At 37.0% G+C, this 16,455-nt stretch overlaps 2 long non-coding RNA genes across 5 annotated transcripts; one reads left to right on the forward strand and one right to left on the reverse strand.

Moving 5' to 3' along the window:
• Positions 1-7,190: 7,190 nt before the first annotated feature.
• LOC125196437 lies at positions 7,191-8,507 on the reverse strand. Of its 4 annotated transcripts, none has more exons than XR_007171893.1 (4): positions 8,177-8,507; positions 7,689-7,902; positions 7,541-7,613; positions 7,191-7,448 (listed from the first exon to the last, which is right to left on the reverse strand). It is a non-coding gene; the product is annotated as an uncharacterized LOC125196437 (long non-coding RNA). The 4 variants fall into 4 exon arrangements; XR_007171891.1 differs by having other exon boundaries at positions 7,735-7,902; positions 8,177-8,505; XR_007171892.1 differs by having other exon boundaries at positions 7,745-7,895; positions 8,177-8,503.
• A 66-nt stretch (positions 8,508-8,573) lies between these two features.
• Positions 8,574-9,737, forward strand: LOC125191655. The gene is made up of 2 exons (XR_007171198.1): positions 8,574-8,953; positions 9,451-9,737. It is a non-coding gene; the product is annotated as an uncharacterized LOC125191655 (long non-coding RNA).
• The last annotated feature ends 6,718 nt before the right edge of the window (positions 9,738-16,455 follow it).

Here is a 16,455-nt window from a genome sequence, read left to right on the forward strand (position 1 = left end):
ACCAGCATGCATGCGTCTCTATGGCAGTTGAGTTTTTTATTGGATATGAATTGATTGTAAGCACGGGTGAACGTAGAAAAAGAGAGAGATAGAGGCTATGTTTAAAATTTTGTATTGCAATTTAAATTTTTTTAGGTGATTAAAATTATTAGCAAGAGCTTTACATGATAATTTGCATAAAATTTGGATAAAATTGATATCGCTATAAAAAAAGATTAAAATTTAAATATTGTAGGGGCTTAAGCCCCTCTATCACCAAGTCTTGTGTTCGGCACTGATTATAAAAATTCATATTTCAAACATGCACCCAATTTTCTTCGGGCATACAAATTAATATACGTGGTCTCATGCTACACAACAAACTATGGGCCATGTGAGACAATGCAGTAAGAGTGTAAGAGTATCAGCATCCCATTCTCATTTAAAAACGAACCGCATGGAGTCACGGTACGACTGTGTTGCATGACTATGGAAATGTGGTGCCCGAGGTTTGCACCGTGGATAAGGTGTAAAATTGGGCGCATGACACGGTTAGGTGGTTACACGAGGTTTGCGTTTCACACAAGTTTTATTTTTTTTTCAGGATTTTATATACTTTTGTTACAAAAAAAGTTATTTTAATTTTTCAAAAACGTACTAAAATTTTAAAAGGACTCATACTTAAAATTTAGTCCACAAATTGGTATAACTACTTTCTTGCATGTGTTGTTTTATTTATTTTTTCAGATGTGGGATATAAGTCATTTTATAACTATTACTCCCTCTGTCTCAAGATAATATTAGACCTTTATTCCTTTTTGGGGTGTTCCAACATATTTGAGTCATTTCTATTTATGGTAAAAATTTACTTTACTACCAACTCCATTTACACCACTTTACACTATCTCCTAAATTCCTGTGCCCAAAAGAAAGAGTTCTAATATTTTGGGACGGAGGGAGTACATTTTATAATATTTGATGGTAAGAATTTAAATTGGAGTTGCATAGATTGAATATTTAGAGTTGCAGATAAGACGAAAATAGAGTTGCAGATGAGACGAAAGAAGAGGACGATGGCCTACCCTTTTTATTCTCTTACTTTTGTTTTGATGCAGCAGATGAGACAAAAGAAAAGGCTAAAATGGTTTAAATGTTTTGATTTTGTAAAAATTCATTTAAATTATTAGATAATTTTAATGTATGTAATTGATCAGTTCAATTAATAATTAAATTTATTTAATCAACTAAGAAATTAGTCCAAACACTTGACCATAATCAACCCGATTAGCCAATTATCGACAAAACACATCGGTTAATCGGTTTAAATAAGTAAAGCAATAAAATTTTAATACTAATTCATTTTAATGGCATTTCTCCCCATCTATAATTTCTATCTTAATGTTTTCATGCCTTGGGATACATCATACATGCATAAAACTTTTAGAAATTTATTCTTTACCATCAACAAATTAAATCCTATACTAATTCCAATATTTGTCTAGTTATCTCAAGTCTCAAGTTTAAGGACAACAAATAAATGCATAGCCCAGTCCTTTTTGTCTGCACATATCTATTTCAAATTCCTAAAGTGAGATGTGCTGAATAAAATTACATAATCAGCACAATTAATATTTTAAACGCATCACAAAATGACTGCACAGACGAAAATGTGCGTTTGTATAACAAGAGTGTTTGTCTAATAGCCAATCCGTCTAAGAATGTCAATTTAATCTTAAATGTGCGGATTGTTCTGAATAACCATGTAATTTTATTGGGATGTTAGGATTAAAATTTTATAATATGAAAATCATTCACAACCCAAACAACTTTGGCTCAAAATTAACATGGCCACGTACCAAAATGAGGTCATTTCATTATTTAAATTTTAATTTTATTGCTTTTATCAAACTTTTAGAAATTAATTAAATTATTATGTCGTTTTCAAATGTACGTGAAAATATATTTTATTTTATTATTTGGCATTAATATTCAAATTAAAAAGGAAAGTGTGACATCTTTTGTGTGACGGGTGGAGTATATAGTTAAGAATAGATGTTTAATTACAATAAGTATTCACAATATTTATTAATAATAGGAGTAACAAAAAAAGAAATGTACTCCTCCTAACCCACTCTAAATGAAACATTCATATTCGACAAATGAGTTACTAGTTCGAAAGATATAGTAGTACAAATAAAAGAAAATGTGCGACTAAATTTCAAAAAGGAAAAATCCAAGCATTGAATTATATAACTGTATATTTTTCAAATAATGAGTATTTTTAAAAATATTTAGAGAATATCAACTAATATAGGACTTTAAAGAGTTATCATATCAGGAGTCTGGATATTCCCAGTTGAAGCCCAATCTAAATTGTTGGTGGATCAATTATTTCAGTAAAAGAACATCATCTCTCTCTCTCTCCTTAGTCCTTAGAGTGTCCACTATAGTTGGCTGGGCCAAGCCACAAAGTGTGCCTCTTTCTTCTCAAAATCCATAAATCAGAGGCTAAATTTCTCTTTCCCTTCTCTCTCTCGACAATTTGTTACTGAAGTTAGAGAACCAAAATTCCTTCTCCATTTTTTTCTCTCTCTTACATCCCTCTTTCTCCCAAATTAAATCAAAATTCCTAGAACAGAAGACTCCATCTACTCTCTTCTTCTTTCTCACACCGACAACACGCAGCACCGCCGCCGGAGAGCGCTTCTCGCTCCCTTTCTCTCGGCGATATTCCCCCAAATCGAGCAGCCTCCCTACTTGCACCTCTCGACCGAGAAACAAATTTGTGATAGATGGGTTCACCGCCTGCGTCGCTGACCACAAATTGTAAATAATTAAAATAAAATATAAATATTTTACAAAGAAAAGTATAGTTCTCTAACCGAGGTAAAAGAATTTGTATTTGAAATATGGTTCTTATATTGCTAACTCACCTTTAAATTGCTAACTACAACTAAATGATAGGCATTAGATTTTGAAATTAAAGGTGAAGATCATTCAATCCTGAATATTAATATTATGCACAAAAAATATCAATAAAGGTATTAATGTCAATTATTTACAAAATTAGTTATAACTAATTTTTAAAAGAAATCCCAAAACTTTAAATTCATATAATATATATCAAATTAAAGATAATTTATAAGGATTTCAACGATATCCTACATGCATATGTTCCGACGTCAAAATTTGAAAAAAAAATCGAAATTTTTTAATTTTTTTACATCTGCAGAAATGTCAACATACTATATAAAATATGTCAATATAATACATGTAGAATGTCAATATAAGCAATGAGTTAACATTCTTAAAGCATTGTGTTGACATTCTCAAAACATTGTATTGATATTTTCGAAACACTATATTAACATTTTCATCCAAAATCCTAATTTGAAGTTTTTTTTTTATCTTTTTCAATTTAATTAATAAAAACAAAAATTACACGTGGCAAATTGTAGACCACACATTTTCTAAAATCCTATGACCTTAAATTAGTTCCTATGACCTTAAATTAGTTATAGTTAATAATTAAATGATGAGTTAACAATTCATCATTCCCCTGATTCTATAAAATATAGATTTGTGAATTTAGTAGTGAATAATAAAGTATTCCCTCCGTTTCCTCATAGTTGAGGCGGAACTTTTCGGCACGGAGTTTAGGAAATGAATGTTGAGTGTGTTAAATAATAGATAAAAATGTAAGAAAGAGAAAAAGGTATAGAGAATAAAGTAAAAAGTGAATAAAGTAGAGAGAATAAAGTAAGAGATAGTAAATTAAGAGAGATGAAAAAGTTACTATATATGGAAATGACTCAACTATGAGGAAACTTCCCGAAATAGAAAAATGACTCAACTATGAAGGAATGGAGGGAGTAACACAATATAATGAGGAGATAATGATTTTTATATTTAAGAAATTATGTGTTATTTAAAAAATATACAAAATCAGGAAAATGATATTTGAGGACAAAATAATATTAGAGATACTCAATACAAAAAAAAAAGGATTGCCTCTTCTATACCTCTTTTCATTCTTTGCGGTCGCAGGCTTCGTCGGTCGGCGGCCGCTCACCTTCACAAAATTCTGCGAATTAATTCACTCACAAGAAAGTCTTAATTCCAGCCCAAAATATTATCATCCTTTAATCCAAGCTGGCCCAACTACTCCCTTCGTCCCGACTAAGATGACACATTGCTTAGTCGGCACGGGATTTTAGGAGTTACTCCCTCCTTCCCCGATAATTCAATCCAGTATTCCATTTCAGATGTCCCACATAATTTGTCCCACTTCACTTTTATCATTTTTGGTAGTGGACCCCATATTCCACTAACTCATTCATACTCACATTTTATTATAAAACTAATACTTTAAAAGTAGGATCCACATTCCATCAACCTTTTCAACTCACTTTCCCAAAGATTTTTTAAAATCCGTGCCGAGTCAAAGTGTCCCAAATTATCTGGGACGGAGGGAGTATTTGTTAAAGTGTTTAATTTGAGAGAGAGAAGATGGGTGTAAGTATTAAAGTAGAGAGATAAAGAAAGATGGATATTTTAATAGGAGGCGAGAAAAAGTGGTTGAGTGTATTAATTGGAGAGAGAAAGTTACCAAAAAAGGAAATGTGTCATCTTAGTTGGAACAAACTAAAAAAGAAAACGTGTCATCTTAAGCGGAACGGAGGGAGTACTAATTAAAAGAAAGTGGCCTCCTCTGACTCCACCATTGCTGCCTCCGTTCCTGGTCGGCCAATTTAATATAAAAAAAATTGAAGATCAAATTATATTTCGAAAATTCGTCAAAATTATATTGTAAAGATATTTATAAAAAATATGAGTATATGATAAGTTTAGTAAAAATATATACCCTTTAAGGTATTGACTATTAAGGGTATTTTCGTCCAGAAAAACTTAGAAATAATAAAAAAAATACTTCAAATGATATTAACTCATAGTTGATGGACTTCAAATAATATTTTCAAAATTCACGGGATCTAAAATGATACTTGGCAAAATTAGTAGACAAAAAAAAAAATTTCCCTCTTTTCTAAATGGTTATACGGTCGTTCTATGGGAGTAATAGCAATATTAATTCAGAATATTGTAAGTAAAGATATTGTCATACGGCTGTTGGCTTGTTGCTACAATATCATATTAAAGATGGCTGCTACAATAGATATTCAAAATTTGTGTATTGATTTTTCACTTTTTTGGGAACTATAAAAATTGTAATGAATGCATGTATCTTTAATTCAAATTTGAAAATAAAATGATGAGGATGCAGATTCAAAAAAAACGAAAATAAGGCAGAGGGTAATAAAGTCTTTTTATTTTTTCCACTAACTACAATTAATATTTAATTATATAATTAACACGTAAATTTATTTTTATACCCTTGTATGATTGTATATAATGTGGTTGTTTAGCATCACCCATAAAACCATATATATCGGTAGGGAGTGGTCGACTTCCACGTCATTTAGGAATTAGAAAAGAAAAATGAAACCCACGGTCTCTCTCTCTCTCTTCGATCAAGGTCCCTTTGAGGCCAACTACAGACCGCCTGGTCTTCCTCCCCGTTTATTACATCAGCCAATGAGATTGTGCCATTTGACACAATCTCATTCGTTGATAAATATTTTATTTTAAATTTAAATATCTTTTATATATTATGTCCAAAAATTATAAAAGTTATACCAAATTTTATAATTGTTAATCATCCACAAATAGAGACCACATTTGCTATAATTTTGAATAACAAAATATTATCTTTTCTCCTCCCATAATCCTTCTTTGATACAATTTCATGGAGTATTTTTTTTAGCTTTCTTTGCTAGTTTAGCACTAATTATGTATTTTAAATTTCATTTTTTAATTATTGTAGTTTATATTTTTTATTTGTTTATTTTATAATTTCTAATTTTTTATTTATTGTGTTTTTATATAAATTTTATTATGTAATAATAAATATTTTATATGTTAATATTATTATTATTAAATAATATAAAAATGATTATATATTGATGTGGTTGGGTGGTCATTGATAAATCATAAAAAAAAATGTGTGGTTGGGTTGGATGAATATTACTGATGTGGAGGAAATAGAAATTAATTAAATATTAAAAAAATGGATGGTTGGGTCGGATTGAGTGGTTGTTGATAAACATGGTCTAATAGTACTTGGACACCTAAATTAATTAAATACAATTAGTTTGCAGAGTTATTATTATGACGACACGATAACCTACCTCTTCAATATTGAGCACCATATTTGTCACAACACTTATTTAGTTTACTATGACAGTTCTGTATAAAAATTGGCTATTCCGTAATATTCAATAAAAATTGGCTATTATTATGACGACACGATAACCTACCTCTTCAATGTTAAGCACCATATTTGTCGCAACACTTATTTAGTTTACTATAACAATTCTGTATAAAAATTGGCTATTTCAAAATTGACATAAAAATTGGCTATTCCATAATATTCCATAATCTTGAGTACGAAGGGAAGCATAGAAAAGGTCAAAAGGCACAACAAGGAGTACTTAATTGAATAACGATATCATGAAAACTTGTTTATTCTAAATTATGTTTTTATATTTATTAGAGGTATTTTATGAAGTTACATTTAAGATGCACATAATACCTTTTTCAAGGGTAAATTGTAAAAAAATCCACAAATTTTGTTAATTTTCAGTCAATCCTTCAATCCAAAAAATTCCGCATCATACACGTCTTCAGTTTTTTATGTATTATCGGACTTTAGGCATTTTTTTATCAGGTTACCCAAAAATAGACTTACAATGCAAAATAAAGACACAAAATATGAATAAATCTACGACGTCATATATTTTGGCCATTGTACACTTTAAAAAGCGTTAGTTTGCAGAGTTTATTATTATGACGGCCAACCTTCCTCTTCAATTTGGAGCACCATATTTGTCAAATCATTTATTAAGTTTATAATGACAGTTTTGTATACAGTTATGACAGATTACCAATCAATGATTAATCTTGAGTGTGATCACTCACAAATTGGCTATTAGTAATTCTTTTGAGATAATTGGCTAATCAAGATAAGAGAGCATCAAAAAGGGCACAACATGGAGTACTTAAATTAAATTTTACGATATCAAAACTAACTTTCTTATTCCAATCTTATAGAGGTGCATTGTGGTCAGTTAGTGAAATCCTGTAAAAAATCAAAGTAAATCTAAGATCTTGAATCCTCAGGTTGGATGATTGTGTTAGTAATATCCGAGCTACATTATTACACTAATATCATTATATTATTAACCGAGCTACCTTGTTAGTCTACACAATGTAATACCCCGTTCTAATTACATATTTGATGCACTAATCTAGATGCATAAAATAACAAGTGGTATTTGAATGTTTACAATGATAAAAGAAAGTCCGACATCGCGAGCGATTAGTAACTCCTGCTTCCATTTTAGAAAAACCTCCTACATAAGAAAATGACCACGGTAATTAGTAAAATAAATATATATCTACCTATGGGAAAAAGAATAGGAAGTGGGGAAGAGATGAATAGTACCTAGACTTGACCTTCTTTACCACCTGCACCATCCCGGGAGCTCCGCCATCAAACAAGCTCCTTGACTCTACTTCTGCAAACGTGATGAAATTAAATAAAACAATGATGATGTTGGGATAATTTACCGAGAAAGACGCACAGCCATAACTTGTGTAGAGAATTAGAGTATAAAGGAAGGTATCAGCTTCCATTACCGACGCCTACCCAAAATTCTCTTTCACTTCCAAACTTTTATTTTCGAGCAAGTAGACGAAGAAGTTCCCAAGTGTTCAAATCTCTTTAGGAAGGAGGATTCCAAGTCTCGTCATAGAAATCTCTTATCATCCTCTCGAGGTAATGATTATCAAACCACGAGCTAAATCCTTTCAAGTTGTTATAAACATGTCATGTTAGCATGAATTCATATAGAACATAGAATCACAACCAAGCATGCTCCTAGATAACCAATCTTCAAATTCATGTGCCAATTCATGCTGAGCCTAAGTTACGTACTACTTGTGCAAAGTCTTGGAATCACATAAAAAGTAGGAAAAACTCCTAAATGTTTGACCAGCACCTTCGGAAGTTTATAACGAAAAATCTAACCGTTCAAATGAAATTTCCTTCGGTCATAATGAAGTTAGATAAGTTTTTTACCTTCCTTTAAAATTTCAGAACGATCGGACTACGTTTGAACCCCCGATCGTATAGAAAATCGACGCTGCTACTGTAGAAACCGACAGCCACTTCCGAAATTATTTCTGGAAAATCTAACCGTTAAAATTTGATCTCCTTCGGTAAGAATGATCCTTTATGAGTCTTCTACCTTTGGTTAAAATTTCGTGACAATCGGATGTTGTTTGAATTCCCGATCGTGAAGAAACTCGAGGCTGCACCTTGTGTGGCGAAAATTTAGAAAAGAAAAAGAAAGAGAGAGAGAGAGTTAGGAAGAGAATAGAGATAAATGATGATAAGAAAGAAGTTACGTATAGCAGCTAGTTTGACTCAGTAGATAATTGAAATAATGATTTTGCTTCCTTGACTTTTGGGCCTTTCAAATATCAAATGAGTGTTAGACTAAAATTAATTAGTCCTTATTTGGAATTCATTATTTATGATTGAATTAATCGCTCGAGATAAAATTCTCTTGAATTAATTTTGAGTAAGTGGGTTTGTATGTAAATCCTCAAGTTTATTAAATTAATTAATCTCTCGATTAATTAATACCAATAATTAAATCTACGGGTTTAATTAAAGTGAATGAGTTTATGAAAGAGAGAAGGAAAATAGGATGCATATCCTAAGAGCATATCATCCGCTATTGTTATTTCTTTGAAGCTAAATAGTTTATTATCTTTTATTGGACAAGGTCCATCGCAAGGAATTTAACTCCAAGTGGGTTAATATTGTCATACGGAGTAAGAAGCATACGAGGTGCACTTTCTTATCCTACAATGGATAAAAGTATAAAGTATTGTTTTATGATGATTAATTATGAAAATAATGTTGTCATGCCTTAAATGTTTTGTTTTATGTATGATGCCTATCTGTTTGGTTATACCGAATGTGCTATGCCAAATAAAGTAAGAAATCGAATTCGGGTCCTAGCAAGGGGAGAGTCCCTACTCGGACTAGTGTACACATGGACCGTGTGTCATCGAGAGGGTTGGCCGGTCCGGTGCTCGTGGAAAGTGGCCACTTTCCCGGCACCAGAAGAAAAGTTCAGATATGGCGAATTACAGAAGGAACTAAGACTGATCAGTCAACTTTTAAAGTAAAAGAATTTAGTAAGCTTGGGTCATTTTCAGAAAAACCCCGAGTATTACTTGTATGATGGCTTGACAATATTTGTTTTTATATATTGTATTTTTCGGCAACGTGTGCACTGAGTACCCCTGTACTCAGCCCTGCATGTATTTCTAAATGTGCAGGTTGAGCTCTGATGGAGTGGAGTGTGCTGAATCAACTATCTTATCCTACTACTGTATGCCGAATAAAGAAATCTACCCTACTAGTGTGTACTACTCTCGGAGGTTCATGTCTTCATACATGTAACCGCGTTCCAGTCGCTTCCGCTGTTTTATTCCATAAATTGAGATCCCTATTTCTAAAGAAACTCTGATGTGTGCTATGTTGTATTGTAAGAACCTTAACTCGATTTTGCATAATCGAGTATTGATTAAGCGAGTATTGTGTGTGAAAATCCTTTTTATCTAAAGATTGTCCTTCTATTCCATCCCAAGTCATAATCCAATGAGCTTAGTTATACTTAGCAAAGTTGGGTCGTGACAGAGTGGTATCAGAGCATGGTTGATTCTGCTCTGGACCCGAGAGTCTTCCTTGAACCCTAAGTCTAGACTTGTATCACTAGACCAAAATCCGATCACGTAAGAGATTCAGCACCCCATCTCATCGCGCTCAACCTTGAACGAGGTAACTTTTTTGAAAGTACAGTACGAAAGATAACTTGCTCTTTATGGCTTAACAGAATAAAAGACTAATATCTTTCAAGGGTGGAACCTTTGAAAGAGAAAAATAATCCAAGCAATACGAACCTAAGTAGTGATACTACTGTGCAGATAAGTTCTGTCTAGGAGTCTGGGTTTTAAGTGGGACCGCTTGTGACCCCTCCAGTTCGTCCTGGGAATTTATTTGGAATGGTAATTCTTCAAGTGGATTGTTGCAATCACCTTAAGAATTACTGAATCAGTTACTTCACTATAAAGATAATCCTCGATAATGCACAACGATTTCCCTGCTCGCCTTGACGATTAAAGAAAACTTGAAAGCACGCCCCTCTAAAATGTCTTCCTCGAATTAGGGCTTCGTGATATAGTCTGATCGATTACCATCTTCTTGTAGATGGCACGTAACCGATCTACAACCGGAAGGAACAATGCCCCAAGGAGGACTCCTGAAAATATAATACGAGAATACGAGATGCACGCCCGTAACTGTGGTGAAGACTTGGGAAGTTTTCTCGCTCAGTCCCGTATATTTTGGGAAAGGGCAACCCGATATGGGGTATCCCATTACGAAGGGATAATACGTCTGATTGGATTACTGCCCAACAAATGGAAGACGTGGGCCATTCAGATTTCCCGAAACTACATCAACGACGCTGTGAATGGATTTCCTCGATTCCTAGGAGAGGTCCACTTTTGCCTTATTGTGTACCGGAATGTACCTCAAGGAACGTATCCAATATTGGGCAATCTGACCCCAACAAGGAGAACTCTACTAGGAGAACCCTCAATATCACGCTACACACAGTGGCGACGCACTCAAAATAGGGCAGGAGACACACTTAAAACAACAAAGGTGGTTGCATCAACAAAGTCCCCACCTGAAAAGAAGACAGAAGAACATTCTGGCAAAATTCGAAAGAGGTACCGAAAGGATAAGGCCCCAATGCAGGAAGAAGGAAATACACGAGATCGTGTCTACGTGGTCCCAGAGAAGAATTCTTATGAAGAATGGGGAGCGCGTCGAACTAGTGGGATATCCGAAGATCGATACCAGCCGGGTGAGGGTTCTCGCCTAAAAATATATGTAGAGAGCGATTCTGAAAACGATTCAGAAGAAGAACCAGAAGAAGAAAATAAGGAGAAGTCCAAGGAAAATCGCAACTCTCCATCTGACGCTAGTACCTCGTCCAAGTACTTCTTATAGATAAACCCCATGTGAACGCTTTGTTCTATTTTATCTTTGATTGTATCGTAGCTCTTGAAGCGTGGAACCTAAGTATCTGTATTCTGTACCCCTTAGTATAGACGGCATAGGCGTACTATGCATAGTCTTGTGTGCATGTGATCTGTAATAAAAGTCTTTTTCAAAGACAACCTTATGAATGATATCTATTATGTTTGTTCCTACTATCTTTAAGACATACCAGAATATTGTTATGTATATATGATTATACCTTAGATTGTGTCCTTTAAATCTCGACCACCTATCGTAAGAGAAACTAGTGCTTAAACGACCTTCTTGAACTAGCAGAATGCCTCCTATGAGAGCCAGACGTGGAAGGCCTAGAGGACCCCGAAGAATGCCTAGAAGAGAGCCACGAACTGTCCAAGGAGAACGTCAAGAGTGGCAAGGCATCACACCACCTCCATCACCTCCCCCACCGCCCCCTCCTGCGGGGATACCGGAACGAAGGATCGAAGAAGTCTTCCTAAGACAAAACCCACCGGTATTCAACGGAATGGGAGATCCTTCTGAGGCTGAAGTATGGATACGTGCACTAGAACGTATTTTTGACTTCTTGCACTGTACCGACAAGGAGCGGATGACTTGTGTGACTTTCCAGTTGACTGGATCAGCGGATTTCTGGTGGGAAGCACGGAGGAAGGTTTTGACTCCCGACCAACTGGCAAACATGACCTGGGAGCAATTCAAGACCAGTGTGTATGATAAGTACATTCCAAAAAGCTACCGCAAGAAGAAGGAGATGGAGTTCTACAATCTGAAGCAGGGAAAAATGTCAGCGACTGAATACGATCGTGTTTTCTGTGAAATGTCAAGATACGTCCCTGATCAAGTGGATACAGAAGAGAAGATGGCTGAAAAATTTCGCACTGGATTAAGGTACGAGATAAGGATGGCGTTAGCAAGCCACAGGGGACTGACATACCCTGAGTCCCTTAGTCGAGCCCTGGACATTGAGGCAGCAATGCCCAGTGAAAAACCTATGGCAAATGTGGTCCCACCGCCATCTCAAGCCCAGCCTAACCCCTTCAAGGATAAGAGGAAATGGGAAGGGAACCAGAATGCTCAAGGACCGAAGAAACCATGGCAGACTCCCAACCAAGCTCCGGGATTGGGAAAACCGCCTACTTCCTATCCGGTAGGAGGTTACCAAGCCAAGCTCCCTCCTTGCCCTAAGTGCAACAGGATACACACGGGGATTTGCAAAGCAGGGACTGACACTTGCTTTGCATGTGGCAAGACTGGTCACTTTGCAAGGAACTGTCCCAACAAACCTCCAGAGATGGGAGCAAGGCCACAACTGAGAGCAATGCATGCCCTGGAAGGAAATAAGCAACACCTACATCGTCAGCCACAACGACCCAGCCTTCCATCACAAGCCAAAGCTTACGCACTAAGCCGGAACCAGTCTGAGAAGAACAAAGGGAACTTGGCAGGTATGGGAAAATTACTTGACATACCTATCATTCTTCTGTTTGATACTGGCGCCTCGCATTCATTCATATCAGCACTCTGCGTGAATACTTTAAAACTACCTACAAAACCAGCCGAACCTAGAATTATAGTAGTTTCGCCAATAGGAGGCATTGTGGAAATCAAATACCTATGCTCGAACGTAGAACTTTCTTTTGGAAATCATAAACTCATAGCCAACAACTTGAGTGTCATGTCAATGTCAGACGTTGACATAATCTTGGGGATGGATTGGCTAGCCGAAAACCATGCCACCATCTTATGCAATCAACGACAAATTTCTTTCCAGTCCCCTGGAAAAGAACCAACGAGCTTTCATGGGATTAGTATGGGGAAGCGAAAATCCGTAATCTCCGCCCTACAAGCCGCGACTCTCATGAGGAAGGGCCATCCTGCCTACCTTGTCTATCTGAAGGAAGAACGAGAAGCTGAGAGAAAAACTGAAGATGTGAAAGTTGTGCGCGAATATCTAGACGTGTTTCCTGAAACTCTTCCTGGATTACCACCAGATCGGAAACTAGAATTTACCATAGATCTTGAACCTGGATCTGCCCCAATCTCAAAAGCACCATATCGGATGGCTCCAAAGGAGTTAGAAGAACTCAAGGTCCAACTTCAGGAACTAATGGACCTAGGTTTTATCCGGCCTAGTGTCTCACCTTGGGGAGCACCCGTACTCTTTGTAAAGAAAAAGGACGGAACACTAAGGATGTGCATCGACTATCGAGAACTGAATAAGCTGACTCTCAAGAATAAATATCCTCTACCAAGGATAGATGATCTGTTCGATCAACTCAAGGGGGCCAGCGTATTCTCCAAGATAGATTTGAGATCCGGTTATCACCAGCTGAAGATCCGGCCAGAAGACATACCTAAGACGGCCTTTCGAACCAGATATGGCCACTACGAATCTGTAGTAATGCCATTCGGGTTAACAAATGCCCCAGCCGTTTTCATGGATTTAATGAACAGAACTTTCCACTCATACCTCGACAAATTTGTCTTGGTATTCATAGATGACGTACTCATCTACTCGAAGGATAGGGTGAAACACGAGGAACACCTAAGAGCTGTCTTGGACACGCTCAGACATGAGAAGTTTTATGCCAAGTTCAGCAAGTGTGAATTTTGGCTTGACGAAGTAAATTTTCTTGGACATATCGTAACCGCAGAGGGAGTCCGAGTAGACCCAGCCAAAATAGAAGCAGTACAAAATTGGAAGTCGCCAACCAACCCAAATGAAATTCGTAGCTTCTTAGGATTGGCTGGCTACTATAGGCGATTCATTGAAGGATTTTCCAAGATTGCAAGGCCAATGACGCAACAACTTCAAAAGAACATCAAATTCTCATGGACTCCAGAATGTGAGAAAAGTTTCCAACTACTAAAAGAGAAGCTAACCACTGCTCCAGTACTAGCGGTCCCTGAACCGGGAACAGGCTACGTCGTCTACACTGATGCATCAAAGAATGGACTCGGCTGTGTCCTGATGCAGAATGGAAAAGTGATTGCATACGCATCACGACAACTCCGTCCCCACGAGCTAAACTATCCCACGCATGATCTAGAACTAGCTGCTGTAGTGCACGCACTAAAAATATGGAGACATCATCTCTATGGAGTTCGATGTGAAATCTTCACAGATCATAAGAGCCTCAAATACTTCTTCGAACAGAAGGATCTAAACATGCGACAGCGGAGATGGCTCGAGCTAGTAAAGGACTACGACTGTGGCATAAACTATCATCCTGGGAAGGCCAATGTTGTAGCCGACGCCTTGAGCAGGAAGACTCAGCCCTTAGCAGCCTTTTTCACCCAAAAAGAAGAACTGATAAAAGAATTCAGCAAGCTGAGTCTGGAAATGGTACGATCGCCCGAGACAGTACAAGGAATAATAGCTACTCTAGTAGTAGAACCAGACTTGAGAAACCGCATAGTGGAAACACAGAGAAGAGATGAGACACTGGAAAAGATACGGATGAAAGTGAGGATGGGCAATCAAGGGAATTTCCGTGAAGAAACAGATAGTGCACTTACCTTTGAAGGAAGGTTGTGTGTTCCTAACAATGAGAAGCTCCGAGACGAGATTTTGAGTGAGGCCCACGACACGCCATACACTGCCCACCCTGGGAGCACCAAAATGTACCATGACTTGAAGAAGAAATTTTGGTGGGAAGGAATGAAGAAAAGTATAGCATCATTTGTTGAACGATGCTTAACTTGTCAGCAAGTCAAGGCTCTGCATCAACGGCCCTATGGAAAACTACAACCGCTGGAAATTCCCGAATGGAAATGGGAACATATAACAATGGATTTTGTGACGGGACTACCCAACTCCAAGCGAGGAAATACCGCCATATGGGTAATTGTAGATCGCCTCACCAAGAGTGCCCATTTTATACCAATTTCCATTACGTACGGTTCAGATAAACTAGCCCAACTATACGTACGTGAAATCATACGTCTCCATGGAATACTCTAACCGTTCAAATGAAATTTCCTTCAATACGATCTACAATTACCCATATGGCGGTATTTCCTCGCTTGGAGTTGGGTAGTCCCGTCACAAAATCCATTGTTATATGTTCCCATTTCCATTCGGGAATTTCCAGCGGTTGTAGTTTTCCATAGGGCCGTTGATGCAGAGCCTTGACTTGCTGACAAGTTAAGCATCGTTCAACAAATGATGCTATACTTTTCTTCATTCCTTCCCACCAAAATTTCTTCTTCAAGTCATGGTACATTTTGGTGCTCCTTGCCCGCTCGGCGATCGTACCATTTGATCCTTGTCAATTCATCGTTTCTTTTGGGGGAAAAAGGCCCCAAACAGTCTTCCCGCTTTAAGGGCGGGAAAAATGCTTCCCAGATGATAGTTTATGCCACCAGTCCTATTGCTCAGCATCTCCCCTGTCGATGTTTAGATCCTTCGTTCAAGAAGTATTTAGGCTCTTATGATCTCGGGGAAAATTTACATCGAACTCCATAGATATGTTCCAATTTTTGGCGGCACCAGCCAGCCTAGTTCGATCATGCTGGGGTAGTTTAGCTGGACCGAGTTTGTGATGCATGCAATCACTTTTCCATTCCGCATCGGGCACCGGTCCATTCTTTGATGCACCGGGGAGACGACCTCCCTGCCGGGACCGCTAGACTGAGCAAAGGGGTTTGCTTCTCTTTTTTGTAGTTGGAAACTTTTTCACATTCCCGGGGTCCATGAGAATTTGATGTTCTTTTGAAGTTTTTGGGGCCCTTGGCCTTGCAATCTTGGAAAATCCTTCAAGAACGTTTTAGAGCCACCAATCCTAAGAAACTACGAATTTCATTCGGGGGGTCCGATTCCAATTTTTTTACCGTTTATTTTCCGGGGCTACCTGCTTTTCCCGAGATATGTCCAAGAAAATTTATTTTTTAAGCCAAAATTAATTTTCCCAACTGGGGATAAACTTTCATGTCCGAGGGGCCAAGACAAATTTATTTCCCCGTGTTTCACCCTTCCTTCGAGAGAAAGCATCTATGAATACCAAGAAAATTTGTCGAGGTATGAGTGGAAAGTTCGTTCATTAAATCCAGAAAACCCGGGCATTTGTTAACCCCAAGGGAATTTTCGTTCGAAAGGGGGATATCTCCGAAGGCCGCCGGGATGTCTTTCCTCGATCTTCAGTGATAACTATCCAAATCTATCTTGAGAAACCCGCCCTGAGTTGATCGAAATCATCTATCCTGTAGGGATATTTATTCTCGAGAGGTTTTTA

Source organism: Salvia hispanica, chromosome 6, assembly GCF_023119035.1.
Source record: "Salvia hispanica cultivar TCC Black 2014 chromosome 6, UniMelb_Shisp_WGS_1.0, whole genome shotgun sequence".
Taxonomy (NCBI): domain Eukaryota; kingdom Viridiplantae; phylum Streptophyta; class Magnoliopsida; order Lamiales; family Lamiaceae; genus Salvia; species Salvia hispanica.